The sequence below is a fragment of the Pinus tabuliformis genome, chromosome 8, assembly GCF_031772625.1.
Source record: "Pinus tabuliformis cultivar Carrire ecotype Pingquan chromosome 8, CPIR1, whole genome shotgun sequence".
Classification (NCBI taxonomy): domain Eukaryota; kingdom Viridiplantae; phylum Streptophyta; class Pinopsida; order Pinales; family Pinaceae; genus Pinus; species Pinus tabuliformis.
This window is the reverse complement of record NC_142294.1, coordinates 1,779,007,215-1,779,022,037: the sequence shown is the minus strand read 5'-3', so window position 1 is coordinate 1,779,022,037 and position 14,823 is coordinate 1,779,007,215.

The window sequence follows — 14,823 nt, the reverse complement described above, 5'->3', positions numbered from 1 at the left end:
ACTAGCTTAGTTAATAAATCATCCATTCATCCTGTTTATCCACTTTTGGGAAACTGGTCCCATTATCCCCAGTCGGAGCCACCATTCCAAATGGAAAAGGAGTTGTACTAAGGTCCAGACCGGGTGGTTATCCCCAATGTTTTTGCAGCGATTTTCGAGGCATCAACACTCTCGTTATTATGTTACCTTTATTGATGATGCAACTAGAAAAACTTGGATTTATTGTATTAAGAATAAATATGATGTATTTGATACTTTCAAGAAATGGAAAGCTTTGGTTGAGATTGAGACAGCAAAAAAATTAAAGTGTCTTAGATCAGACAATGGAGGCGAATATTGCATCAAAGAGTTTGATAGGTACTGTTTAGAGCAGGGAATTTGCAGAGAGAAGACAGTTCCAAGAACACCACAAGAAAATGGTGTGTCAGAAAGGATGAACAGAACAATCATGGAGCGTGCAAGGTGCATGAGATTGCATGTAGGATTGCCTTTATAGTTTTGGGCAGATGCTGTAGATACTGCTGTTTATCTAATAAACAGAGGGCCTTCAAGTTCCTTGGATGGTGGTGTTCCAGAGGAAGCATGGACAGGTAAAAAGGTAAACTACTCTTTTTTAAAGCCTTTTGGTTGTGAGGCCTTTGTCCATATTGTTGAAGAAAATAGAACAAAGCTTGAGGCAAAGTCAAAGAAATGTACCTTTATTGGATATGGTGTTAATGATTTTGGTTATCGCTTATATGACTATGAAAATCACAAAATCATTAGGAGCAGAGATGTAATATTCAATGAAAAGGTCTTGTATAAGAATCAGTTGCAGGAAAAGAAGCAAGAAAAAGAAAACAAGGAATATGCAGTTCTTGACGAAATCACTGAAAAAGTAAAGGTGCTTGAAAATAATAATAATCAACAACCACAACAACAGCAATAGGCACCACAAACACCTAAAAGTGGTGTTAGAAGATCTACCAGGATAAGTAGACCCCCTGAACGATACTCTTCTTCATTATAATATTTATTGTTGATTGATTCTGGTGAACCCGAATGTTATGAAGAAGCAATGCAGGTTGAAAGCAGGAAGAAGTGGGAGGCAGCCATGGAAGAAGAGATGGACTCCTTAATGCATAACTAGACTTGGGACCTAGTCAGGTTGCCTGCATGAAAAACTACATTGAAGAATAAATGGGTTTACAGGCTGAAGGAAGAAGATGGAGGAAAACAGAGGTACAAAGCTAGACTTGTGGTGAAGGGGTTTGCACAGAAGAAAGGTATTGATTTTGATGAAATATTTTCTCCTGTTGTTAAAATGACTTCAATCAGAACTATTTTAAGTCTCGTAGCAGCTGAAGATTTGCATCTTGAGTAGTTAGATGTAAAGACAACCTTTCTCCATGGGGATTTGGAGGAAGAGATATATATGCAGCAGCCACAAGGATATGAGGTGAAAGGGAAGGAGAAACTAGTGTGCAGGTTGAAGAAGAGCTTGTATGGCCTAAAACAGGATCCAAGGCAGTGGTATCTAAAATTTGACAAGTTTATGTCTAAACAAGGTTATACTAGATGTCACTTTGATCATTGTGTTTATCTGAAAAAGAAAAATGATGGCAGATATATTATATTGTTATTATATGTAGATGACATGCTTGTTGCAGGGTCTAACATGCAGGAAATAAATGTGCTCAAAAGAGAATTGGCAAATTCATTTGCAATGAAGGATTTGGGAGCTGCAAAACAAATCCTTGGTATGAGAATCACTAGAGACAGGAAAAATCGCAAATTAACATTGTCTCAGAATGAGTACATACCAAAGGTGTTGAAAAGATTTAATATGCACAATGCTAAACCAGTTAGTACACCTTTTGCTAGCCATTTCAAACTTAGTAAGGAAATGTGCCCAAAGACCCAAGAAGACATGGATTATATGTCTAAAGTTCCATATGCATCAATAGTTGGAAGCTTAATGTATTCAATGGTCTACACAAGGCGTGATAATGCACATGCAATGGGAGTTGTAAGTAGGTACATGAACAATCCAGGAAATGAGCATTGGATGGCAGTGAAATGGATTCTCAGATATTTGAAAGGTACCACAAATCAAGCGTTATGCTTTGGTGGTTCAAACATTTCTCTATAGGGATATGTTGATGCAGATATGGCAAGTGACAGAGATAACAGGAGGAGCACTACAGGATATGTATTTACTGTTGGTGGAATAGATGTCAGTTGGGTTGCAAAAATCCAAAGTGTTGTTGCACTTTCAACAACAGAAGCAGAGTATGTTGCTGCTACAGAGGCTAGTAAAGAAATGATCTGGTTACAAAGGTTTATGGGTGAATTGGGTAAGGAGCATGATATGGGCACGTTATATAGTGATAGCCAAAGTGCCATTCATCTTGCAAAGAACTCAACATTTCATTCCAGGACTAAACACATACAGCTCAAGTACCATTTCATATGATCAGTGTTGGAAGATGGAGAGTTGAAGCTGGAAAAGATACACACTAGCCAGAATCTTGCAGACATGCTAACAAAAGTTGTAACCAGGGAGAAAATGAGAACATGCTCAGTTTCTATTGGTCTTCAAGGATGATGATGAAGATGAGAAACAACTAGGTCCAAAGAGGAGTCATTTTCCAGCAAATGAAGCAACGGTGGAGTTGCTACAATCATTCTCCAAGTGGGAGAATGTTGTGTGTGGAGCATGATTGTTCAGAGGTCTTTTGTTTCAGCTGGATGTATACCCCAGGAAGTTTGTACACCCCTCCACGTGGGGGGGTGCGAGGGGGAGTTGTCCCCCCCCGGTGGGAGTTACGGGGCAGCGCCCCCGAAGCCAAAAATAGATGTAAAATTGCCTTGTAAAAGTATAGTAATTTCTAGTCAATCTGGGCCGTTCATTAGGTGGATGATCTGATGATAGAACTTATGTTTAGTTTATGGTTTTTTGCCCTAGAAGGAAACCCCTCTCTTTGTATGAGGGCATTGTATTTGAGGCTGTGATATAGATGTGTATTCTCTGAGCGAGAAACAGAGAGGTGAGACTGTGAGAGAAAATAGAGGATATTACAATGGATTTGTTGTAGGTTGTGTCTCTTCATTTTGCTGGATAATAGAAAGGAAGGACTGGCTGTTCGGGGTGGACGTAGCCCAAACTGGGTGAACCACGTATATCTGTGTCTCTCTTGTTTTATGCGTTTTCTGTGTTTATATTTCTGTAATATTTTATGTGTTCCTTTTCTCCGTAATATATAATTTTCTAACAATATATGACATACATCAGACATAAACTACTTAATAGATCAAGGAGTATTAAGCTAAAAGCATAAAAAATTACACAATTATGGAAATTGAACATCAAATGTATATATTAACAAGCTAAAAAGGGAAGCATACAACCTATGCCTTGATGTTGGAGACCTCCTTTTGGTGGATGTCCAAGTCCAAGAAAAGTCTCTTCAAGCACTCATTCTACAAGTTAGAATGGGTAGCATTTGGGCATAATCTCCATATCGGAATGCAGACAATTAGTGATCAACCATTTGGGGATGGGAGGGAGTTGATTTATAGGAAGTGATAGGGATTTGGGGATCAACAAAAGAGGGAGGAAGGTCCAAATATTAGGGGGAAAACCCATAATGATAATATCAAGAGGTCCAAATGGGAGAGCTCGACCATATCAACAACAACCAATATCTAGCTCGTTGTTCTCGAAGTTTCTAGTGCACAAAGCTTCTCCTCTAGTTTGGGAAAACCTTCTAGAAGAGGTTCAATGCAGGTTTTAATATAAAAACCCACGTTGGCAGTGCTAGGGTAAAGAAGAGCAGCCTACCATCAATACAGGAAGGCAGTGGAGCAAAGCGCTCTGACCCTAAAAATTAGGGTTTTAGTTAACCTTCTTCAGAATTGACTCAGGGCAGATTTCCTTTGGTTCTCCAGGGAGGTTTTGGTCTGTATATCATGATGGATAGGCTGCACAGTTGTCAATGTTTTGGAACTTTGGGATATGGAACATGAAGTGAAAATGAGGTGTGACAAAATACTATGTAACAGATGTCCTGTAAAGCATGAAGATAAAACAGGGAGTGATGGCTGAGATGCTTTGCAAGTTAGTGCAAGGACTAGAAAAACACTGTCAGGAGACTTGCAAATCAAGCATATAGATATTTGACATATTTGATGATCATTCCTAATGATACATGAATAGGCATCTAATAATACATGAATCCACGGTATGGACACAACCATCTGAATAGAAGAGATCATGTGTATGAATTCACAATATGGTCATAGCCATATGAATAAAAGGATCATGGATATGGACCCACGGTATGGTCACAACCATCCATCTAGAGGAAACATGCATAAAATCATGAATAACACATAACTCCATGAAACCTAGATTTTATCAGATAGAATCCAGGGTCTTGTGCTCCTTCTCGACCCAATCAATGTATGAATTCTAACATGTGAATATATGTGTTGAAGTCGAACATGATAGAAAACCACTTGATTACCATTCAATGATGTGAACTATTAAAAAGCACAAGAGAAACCACCAATAATGACAATGACTCTTAAGGTACAATCAGCACAATCCACGAATGTGAATAATGAAGCTAAAGTCAAACACTAGTGGAATCATTCGATCGAAGGTCAATGATGTAAAACTGTTGTCAAATTCGAAGAAATTTCCATAGAGGCATGCAAGATCTAAGGTACTAGAAGGGAGTTTATAGATCATATCCCTGGATAATGAGCTAAAGTCGGCATGAAGTGATCTGTCGAAGGAGGGCCATAATGAATCCCAAATCATCGACACGAAACAAGAGGATGTAGTAGAGTAGATAAGTGTAATCTAGGACTGTGGTAGGAAGTTTGACAATATATAAGTGGTAAGAACTGTAGATAAGACTTCTTTTGAACATATTGGCGACACAACTCCAGAGTTTAGCAACATTTTACTAACATAGGATCAAAGGTCAGGATGACGAAGTGGTATAATTAGGTGAGAGGAAAAAATGGTTTTCCCAAACCCAGGAAGGCAAGTGACTAAGTGAGGATGTCCCAAACCTGACATGATTCATATATGAGTTTCATGTTCAAGAGCGACATGTTGCCTTTACAAAATACAAGAGATTACCACTTTCACTTTCCCCCCCACCATTTCTAGTGAATATCCCATTATTTTCGATTGCAATATTGAAGGGGATAACATATGCTTGTCGTATAATTTCTTCCTTCGGATGAATCCATTCTAGTAAGTTTTACGACCCCTAGGAAGGAGAAACTCGGTCTTGTCATGGTGACATGTCGTGTGCTGTTTAAGTTTTACGATTCCAACGAAGGGGAAACTTGGCATCTTTTTCATGTTTAGGGAGTTCGAGAAAGAAGTAGAAAAGAAAACTCCAGAGGTCCATTTTCGTAAATCATCTCTTCAACCCGAAAAGTTAGAAAACAATATCCAAGAGAACCTCTTAGCCACGTTCGACTAAGGTATTCATTTTTCGTACAATAGGCTATTTTTGTCTGGAAAAGGGTTAAAATTATACTGAGTAGATGTCATTTCGTTTACTTTAACGAGTTCAAAACGACAAGTACTCGACAATGTTTTCATTTTTTGAGAGTTAAGAAAGAGCTTAAAGATGATTCCAAGGGGTTGCTTTTTCATTCATTTTTTACAACTTCAAAAAAGTGATAAAATAAAACTTGTTGAATCAATGAAAATAAATCACCATCACCAAATATGCATGACCTGTCGCTGCACAAGGAAACACACATTACCGATTTCAAGGAAAAATATTAAAAAATTAGTGAAATATGCCATAATTTGGTAAAAAATATTATTTAAAACTTATAAAAAGGCCAAAAAGTAAATCATTTTTACCATTTCACTAAAGTGCAAATCTGGGAACATTTTACCTCAATTTTTAGGCAAAGAGTACGATCAATCTCGGACACCATTCATTGAGTTGGCTGTTGAAGGTAAGATATTTGTCCCTTCCCTTCATTTTGGTACTCATTTCATGCATTTTCATCCATAGATTAGGTTGCAAAGAGGATTTGCAAAAAAATTATGTCGAGAGTGATCAGCGTGGGTTTTACCCATTGGACCCGCGCTGCTCACCCTGTGGTCAATTAGGCCATCGCGCGAAAATTCATGCATAGTCGCACTGGTGCCAAGGTAAATGTTTTTGTACGAAATCCTCCATGTTGAATGGTTTTTCTTGAATTTTTCCTCCATGGAAGTTCATGAAATGTTTTTTTATTGATTTTCCATAGAATAATTAGTCCAAAATGGTGTTTGAATGGAAATAAAGAGGACATGAAGCTGAAGACCATCAAGCAACTCAGGATCAAGATTGTATTGATGCCCTACGGGCATGCAAGTTGTTCAAGTTCTTCAAGATTCCTGAGATTAGATCCCAACCTGAGTTATTGCAGCATTTGATTAGTTGATGGGATGTGGATCACCAATTGTTCATGATTGGGGACCAAGAAATCGAAATAGATGTCGCATACATTTATTTCATTACTAGCTTATCTAGAAAGGGACAATGAGTTCGATTATTCGATTTGTGCACTGGAGGAGAGAGCATAGATATGCTGATTGCAAGGCATTGTCCAAGGACTAAAAAGACCCAAAGTGGGAAGATCGATATAAAAACCATAAAAAATCTCCCACTACAAACAATCGTACATACTATGGCCCAAATAGATGGGGCTTAGGCACTGCATGAGGCAACAAAGTCTCATTTCTAGTACGCAATCGAGTGTCTAAATGCCACGGTCTTCAATTGGAGTGACGGTTTATTGGTCTGCATGAAGCACAAACTTACCAAGTGCAGGTTAGGAAGTATAAAACAATTCAGTTTCAGATCCATTTTGGTGATGTTCTTCCTGGAATGTGTGTCATTGTTTCGTTATTAGTGAATAGAAGTTGATGCACCAGCACCCAGAGATCCACAATTACTCAGATGGGGTGATATGATGCCTCAACATGGAGGCGACCAACATATGTCATTCCCTCCAACATTTTTTGGATGGTTGCGTCAGTAGCTAATCATGGTTGATGATTGGGCATATATAAGCACGAATTTCCGAGGAGATCCAGACTTTCCACTTCCACCACGCACACAGTGGACCGATGAAGGTAAAAACTATTATTAAAGTTTTTGAAGTTTTTATTTTTTTCTTGTATGTGTACTGAGATTTAACTTATGATGATTTGAAGATGTGGGACTAGAGAGACCTCTAGGGGTTTCTTTGATAGCCATACAAGTGGCACACCAGATTGAGGAGGCTCCTTATGAGGAGGGAGTAGATCTAATCGTTGAGGTAGATTGTAACCTGGAAGCTTCAACCAGGGGCATTCCAGAGTATGCCTCGATAGATGAGTTGCGGTACCGGAGACACATTGTAGGGGTTTCACCAGACTACGTCAGCTATTGGGTCGAGTCATTAGGGCTATTTCGTGTTACCATGAGCACGATGTGGGTGAATAATCATATCTAGTTTACTTTCTACATTGATGTAGGCTTATGAAGCCATGTGTCTTAGAACACAAATTTTGTCATTTTTATGTAGCAAACTCTTTTGCAAACACTTTATATATATACATGTTTTTCTATTCACCATTTCGTGTATGTGATGTTTTATGATTTAAATGTTTCACAAATGTCTATCTAACACATAGTTAGCCAATGCATCTGTTAATGTATTCAATGCGTCTTGGAATGTGATGATAAGTAATAAAATTAAAGTTTCGTTCCAAGAGATGAACTCGCAAATACATTCTCAAAATTTGAGGGTATCTAACAAAATATTGTTCGTTAAGTTTTAGTACAAGGAGATATGAATCAAGTTTCACGATTAAATCTCTAATGCCAAAAGTGGTAGCTTCAGACAAAAGCTTGATGACTGCACTATATTCGACAATGTTATTAGTTGTACAACCTAAACATATACTTTACAAATTCACTAACTCAACATTAGGGTCATAGATTTCCCATGCAGCGGTAGATAGATTCTGTGTACTACGACACGCACCATTAGCAAAACCAACATAACAATTGGATGACATATGCAAACCAGGTAGAGTACAAGGTAAGAAGAGGAAAACGTTTGAAAAAGAAAACTAACACACCAAAACCACACTGTACACTAATGTACAAAAGTATTTTCACGAAAAATGCATAAATTTTTTTTCAGATGGAGCCCATTTGCGGACTTGGGTAATCGATCAATAGAGAGTAAAACTGGAGTTTCACCGATGGCATGACATGTAAGCATCGACTTGGCCAAATAGTGGAATGACACACATAAATGACAATACCCCCATGCCCTCCAGGCGAGTGAGGGTTACGAGTCATAGGATGAATACCCCATTGCATTAATGGGCTAACAGTAAAGATTCAATGACAAGATCTCATAAAAGAGTGGAAAAAAATATTAAGCTCATTGTGAGAAAAAGATGCCCCTCGTTAAAATATTTTGACAATCTCAGGTTGGCCTGGAATGTCGAGGGGAAAGATAGTAGTAATATTCCCCATGTTCCCTTCAGCCAAAACTTCGTGCATCAAAATGGGCATTTGAAGTGGATGAGTCGATGTACAAGAAACAAAGGTATCTAAACACAATGAAATCTATCCAAGACTTGGGAGAAGCGAGGAACAATGATGCACATCATTCCAGAGAGTTTATTCAAGAGAGATAACCCACGATGATACTCTCGTCAGTGGGAAATGTCTCGTTCAAGGGATCTAGAGAATCCAAAGAGCCAATCCAAGGGGATTATGAATACGTGTCTAGATGCATACTAAGATTAGCATGAATTTCAGAAGTGATCGCTGAAACTAAAACAACAACTTGATAAGCTTGTTCTGCTGGGATGAGTGGCATGACATCGCCAAAAGAATCAACTTGATCATGAGGAGGAATCATCCAAGGATCATATGAAGTGGAGATCATGTTGACAGAAGCAATGTTTGGAGGTGGGAGGGAAAAATCTTCCATAAGAGAAGAGTCTTTAAAAATACCCGCCCCAACACTCTCATAAGGGATGTCAGTATTTCCCACATATGGCACATTGCCATTTGAAGATTTAGAAGAGAAAAAGGATAACTGATCAACTGCGACAATTTTCCCCTCATGAGGAAAATGGAGCACACAAAACAACGTAGAAACCATGCAAAACATAGCATGGGTCGAACACTGACCAAGTAGAAGGTTACAATTCATATTGGCATCAATTAAGTACTTCTACTTCTAAGTTAACAATTTTCCCTTCCAATATAATGGGAAAGTTTGTGAGAATACCATATGGACGAGATTCTTTTCCATCAAAGGCTTTTAAGTTGTTAGGAGATTGATTGAGAGGAGAAGAGCCAATAGCTATCTAGAATGAGACAGACATGATGCAGGTGGAAGCACCCTCATCAACAATAGTCTGATGAATCGTATTCCCATTTTTAATGACTTGGATTAAAAAGGCATGCTGATGTGGAAGACGTGGAACATGATTTTCGAGGTCAAAAGTGATCAGACTCGAATCCGTAAGGTAAATTCCTCTTGTAGTGGATATTAATTCTTTTCGTTGCGATGGAAAACTCTGGAGAACTTCCAAGGCAGACATCACAGAAGGTGCTTGAGCTAAATCTTCGACAATATTGTAATGCTGAGTAGCTCGCATATTCGGATTGTAAGATGATTTCTGAAGGACACCATTAGGAGGTGGTCAAATAACAAAGTCACTACTAGGTGTCTCAATATGAAGAGGGCTAGAATTGGGTGGAGTAGAAGTGGAAGGTGTGTCAGTAACTTCTTTTTGCATAACCTATTGGAGAGGAGTTAGATAGTCTTTTAATTGAGTGGCAGCAAAAATAGTTGTCATTCCACTCATATAAACCAGAGAACCCGAAGATGTAGAAGATTGCATTTTTTCTACCAATTGGGTTTGTTGTGATGGAAAATGTTCTTTTAGTACAACCAGTGTCCCTTGGATGCCTTTTAACAAATGACTGACTTTAGCACAATGGGGACAATCCTTGGTATAGTGATCTTCCTCACAAATGAAGCAAGGATATTTGGGCTTACGTTTAGATGCATCATTGGTAGATGATTTCGGAGGATCCTATTTCAGGGTATCATATTTGGCTTTTCCTTTACCCTTATTTTTACCTTTTGAGGTTTTGTCTACCATGGTAGATTGAATGAAATTAACCTCAGAGGTTTTACTAGGATTTTGAGAGGGATTCGAAGGAGAATTGGATGCAGTAGTTGAAATGAATTTCTGCTTCGAGGAAGCAAAAGAATCTTTACTAGAAGTTTGAGTCACTGACCCAATAATACCATCGATGGGCAGTGCCTCTAGAGGTTTGAAATATGTAAGATCCATAGACGGTCTCAGAGCATCAAGAAATATATCATATAACGTGCCAGATTGGGAATATACTAAATCTAAATATTGGGCATGGGAAATGGCTTGATCTTCGGTCACACAACCACCCATAGCTATGTCCTTGGCAATTTTATTAACAAATGATTTGGTAAACCATTCAGTTAAAATCTCATCAGGTATATCAAACTTGATAAGGTGACGTCGATGTCTCCATTCATGGATATGATCGGAGATGTGGGTTGTAGTATTTTGTTTCAAGGATGTAAGGAGATGGGTACCAATTTCATATCGAACTGGTAGCTAGAAGTTAGTAAGGAAGGCCATTGCTAAGGAGTTGAAGTCTTGGTAGGAACCTCAAGGTAACTCGATGTACCATTTCACCGAAGCACCTGACAAGGTTCGCTAGAAAAGACGTAGATGAATGGAGTCATAACCCAAGAATTGGATGAACACCATAAATGGTAAGTCATAACGTGGGCCTGGGGTCTTCTCTAGACTTCCTTTGAATTTCAGACAATCGCAAGGAATCTTAGTAGGAATCAGAGGCCAATACGACGAATGGAGTATTGGGTCATTTGTGAGCCTTGCCACATCTGGTAGGTCCAACGTTGCTAGAAATGGAAATTGTGGATTAAAAGGTATGGGGGGCCTTTGATAAGGCCCAACTTGTGGATTCTAATCTTGTTGGAATTGATTCTGCCCCCAAAGTGGAGGATTTTGACCATAAGGAGCTTGATATTGCCCCCGCTAAGAGGTATTCTGACCATACAAAGGTGGATTTCCCCCCCACAAAGGTGGGTTTTGACCTGGGTAAGGTTGATACTGACCCGTCATAGGCTATAGAGAACCATAAGGTGGATAAAAAACTTGTGAAGACTATGGAGTATAAGGTTGTTGTTGCAATTGTTGACTCAGGTAGTAAAATTTCTAACCCTGCTATTGCAGGGGTTGACCTTGTTGGTGTAGGGGTTGGCCTTGTTGGTACAAGGGTTGGTTTTGCTACTGCAAAGGCTGACCTTGCTGCTGCAAAGGCTATTGATAAAGCCCTTGTTGAACGTAAGGTCCTTATTATACATAATGTTGTTGTTGTTGGAAAGTTCCTTCTGGAATTTGATGATTTTCAGGTTCGTACTGATAGGTTCCAATTTGAAATTGACCAGATGTCCAAAATGAGGGATTTGAACCAGACTGCATTTGGAGTCCTGCTTGTTGATGAAAAGGTGGATTTTGAGGTTATTGTGAGCCATATGGAGGGTACGGTTGTTAGTATGGTATCTGGGTTGAAAGAGGCTATTGATACAGGAGTTGGCCTGATCCAGATGGAATAGAGGATCCACTAGGATAAGGTACACCACCAACATTTTGAATAACTCCAGTAGCGTGAGTTTGAGATCCACTCACATAAGTTCCACCCCAAACAGGAGGTAGATATGGAAGAGGTGGTTGTTGCCCCCCATGCGGTGTGATAGGTGGTGGCACCCACTTAGTGCAGGACCTGAGGAACCTATAGGGACATTAGTTGTCCCAACTGTAAATGTCAGTTGTACAGTAACTAAAGAAACTATAGTTTGTACAGGAATTTGAGAGGAGAAATTTGAAACAAATGGAGCAGAAGTAGGCATGGCACCCGACGACCAAATTGGATTGTGATAAAGTGAAGACGCACTTGGAGTACTTGAAACCAATTGAGCCAAAGAGGTGTAACCTAGCGGAAACAAAAGGTTCACTGCTTTCAGGTAGTGGTAGAGGTGGCATACTTCCCACATAAGGAAAGACTTTAGGTGGAAAGTTATATTATGAGTCATCGCTAACACCAAGAGTGTTAGTGGCTGAGACTTATGGAGGAGGATCTCGAGGAGAGGTTGGAAACTCACCTTCTAATGCCATGGGTGGAAACATTTGGCGAGGGGGAATCCGCGATGATCATGGAGAAAGCTCCATAGGTACACATGGATTATCATACAAACTATACGACTATTGAGGAGATATTACCAATGGATAAAAAAGTGGATTCAAAGGGAATAATAAATACCTCTACAGAGCCTCAGGGGTTTTTGGATCAGATTCTTGAGATGATGAGTTTCGAGGTGGAGGATGAGAAGTAAGGGGTTGAATGCTCAAGATAATTCCAAGTTCAAGACCTTGGGCTTCAAGTGACTGTGAAATATCAGGATATACTCCTTGTGATGACCCTTTAGTGTCAACTGATGAACAAGATATGTAAGGCGAACCCATTGGTTCAACCACGATGACCTTCTCTCAAAAACAAAAGGAGGTGGTTGATTTGAGTTTACAATTAAAATGAACTCTTAATCAGGCAATGTGAAGCCAAGGATAACTGCATAGGTAAGTCATGTTATCAAGGGTAGTTAAATTTTAGAACTTAAAACAAGAAATAAATCAAAAAGGGTGTACTAGGAAAGAGGGTTTAACAAGTATATGTGAACCACAATATATACCTTAGCCAAAACCAAGGACTTAACATACAACGACCGATCTCCACAAATGTTGTGTTCGGTGTATCAGGTCTATAGGTGGCTGACTCGGTTACCTATGGCTAATGGATAGCAACCTAGTCGGGTCTCCCAATTATACTCGACGGTATGGGGAGCACTAGTCCATGTTAGAGCTGTCTAATGCATAATCGTTTGATGAGAGCGTTCCCCTATACTTGCCATACTGGAGTGCCTCCGATATACCCGATAGTACTGGAGAACCTCCTATATACTTTCATGCATGGAACAAGATTTCACCGCTGGGATACAATGCAGGAAGTTAAGGACAACTGCTAGGTTTATAGACTCCGGAACAGGTCTCAAGCCTAGACCTCTAACTGTTTGCGTTAAGTTCCAAATGCTCCTTAGATTAATTTAGTAAATTTTAATGTTGTTCTTGAATTATGTTTCAATTTTGGGCTCAAATGATGTCACCTGAATCCTAAAATGCAACTATATGAGAAAAGGAAACTTTTCACTTCGATGAATGCTATACTAGCAAGGGAAGAGAGTTCAATCAATAAATGCAATAAACAAGAGAACACATCAAATAGCATGCCTGCACTAACTTTTCTTTTCCAAATGCAATATGCAAAAGCAAAAACTAAACTTCACTTTCACTATCCAACATGCAATCTATCGAAAGAAAAAATGAATTTTACTTCGATAAGATGCACTTTATCGAAATAATGTTTTCTTTGATTTTCAGATGCTCTAATGAAATTAAGCTTCAACTAAATAAAAAAATTTATTATTTTTATTCAAATGCTCCTAGTGCAAATGATGCACCAATCAAAGCAACACCAAATCAAATCCAAAAGCACTCAATGAAAATATCTTTCACTTTTCTCTTTTGAATAGATAAACAAATGCACTCTTTTCAGTTTGTAAACCAAGAAATGTAATCTATGTTTGATAAATAACAAAGATGAATATCAAATGCAAGATGACCTAATACAATTGGAAAAAAACTTTTTAAAAGACAAACCAAAACTAATGCAAACCAATGTTTTGAATAATTTTAACAAATAACCATATCTAACCAATCAATAAACCACAAACTCATTGACACTTACAAGCGACAAGTGACAATCAAATGACCTATAAACCCTAAAATAAATCCAATTTCACTCAAACACTCAAAAGCTTAAAAAGACAAGAATTTTCTAATCAAATTAGGTAATCAAACAAAACATCAATAAATCCAATCACGCCGGACAAGACAAGACGTCACGGGCTCAGAAACACTGGATGTTGACAAGGAAATCCTAAATTTTTGCCAGTCTTTGAGATCAGCACGACTGTATAGGCTAAACTGGTGTTGAATATGGGATCAATGCGACTATTTCAAAAGAAAACGTGTTGGCAATGCAACTGTTAGAGAAAAAAATGCGTTGGGCGAGGAAAAAGGAAAAAAATAAAAAATATTTCCAAAAACACTCCAGACTTAGCACTCTAAGGTAGCAATCAGTGATTGTGCAGACCTATACAGACTCAAACTAATTGAGAACTTGATGGTCAGTCAAACTGATCAAGTGATCAGATGAGAAAAGAGATTGAAGAGGCTATAGCTTCCCTAGTAGAGTCGCCATTTTGTTGTGAAGGTAAATCCCCTTTGCAGATAGAGGCAATCCCTCTAGCCCAATGAGTGGTTCTAGCAACAAAATAAACAAAGTAACATACACTTTCCCATGTTATGTTTGACAAATGCAGAGAGAGAGTGACCTACCTCCCTCTGATGCTAATCACTCAATCCTTTGGAGATTACTTTGAATCTTTTGCTTCCAGGCTCACTCCTTACATGTTCTTCACATCTGAGTACCTGCAAGAAATATCAAATAGATATGCAAGATACAAGAGCATATATGGCATACATCAAACATAAAATACTTAATATATCAATGAGTATTAAGCTAAAAGCATAAACATTTACACAAT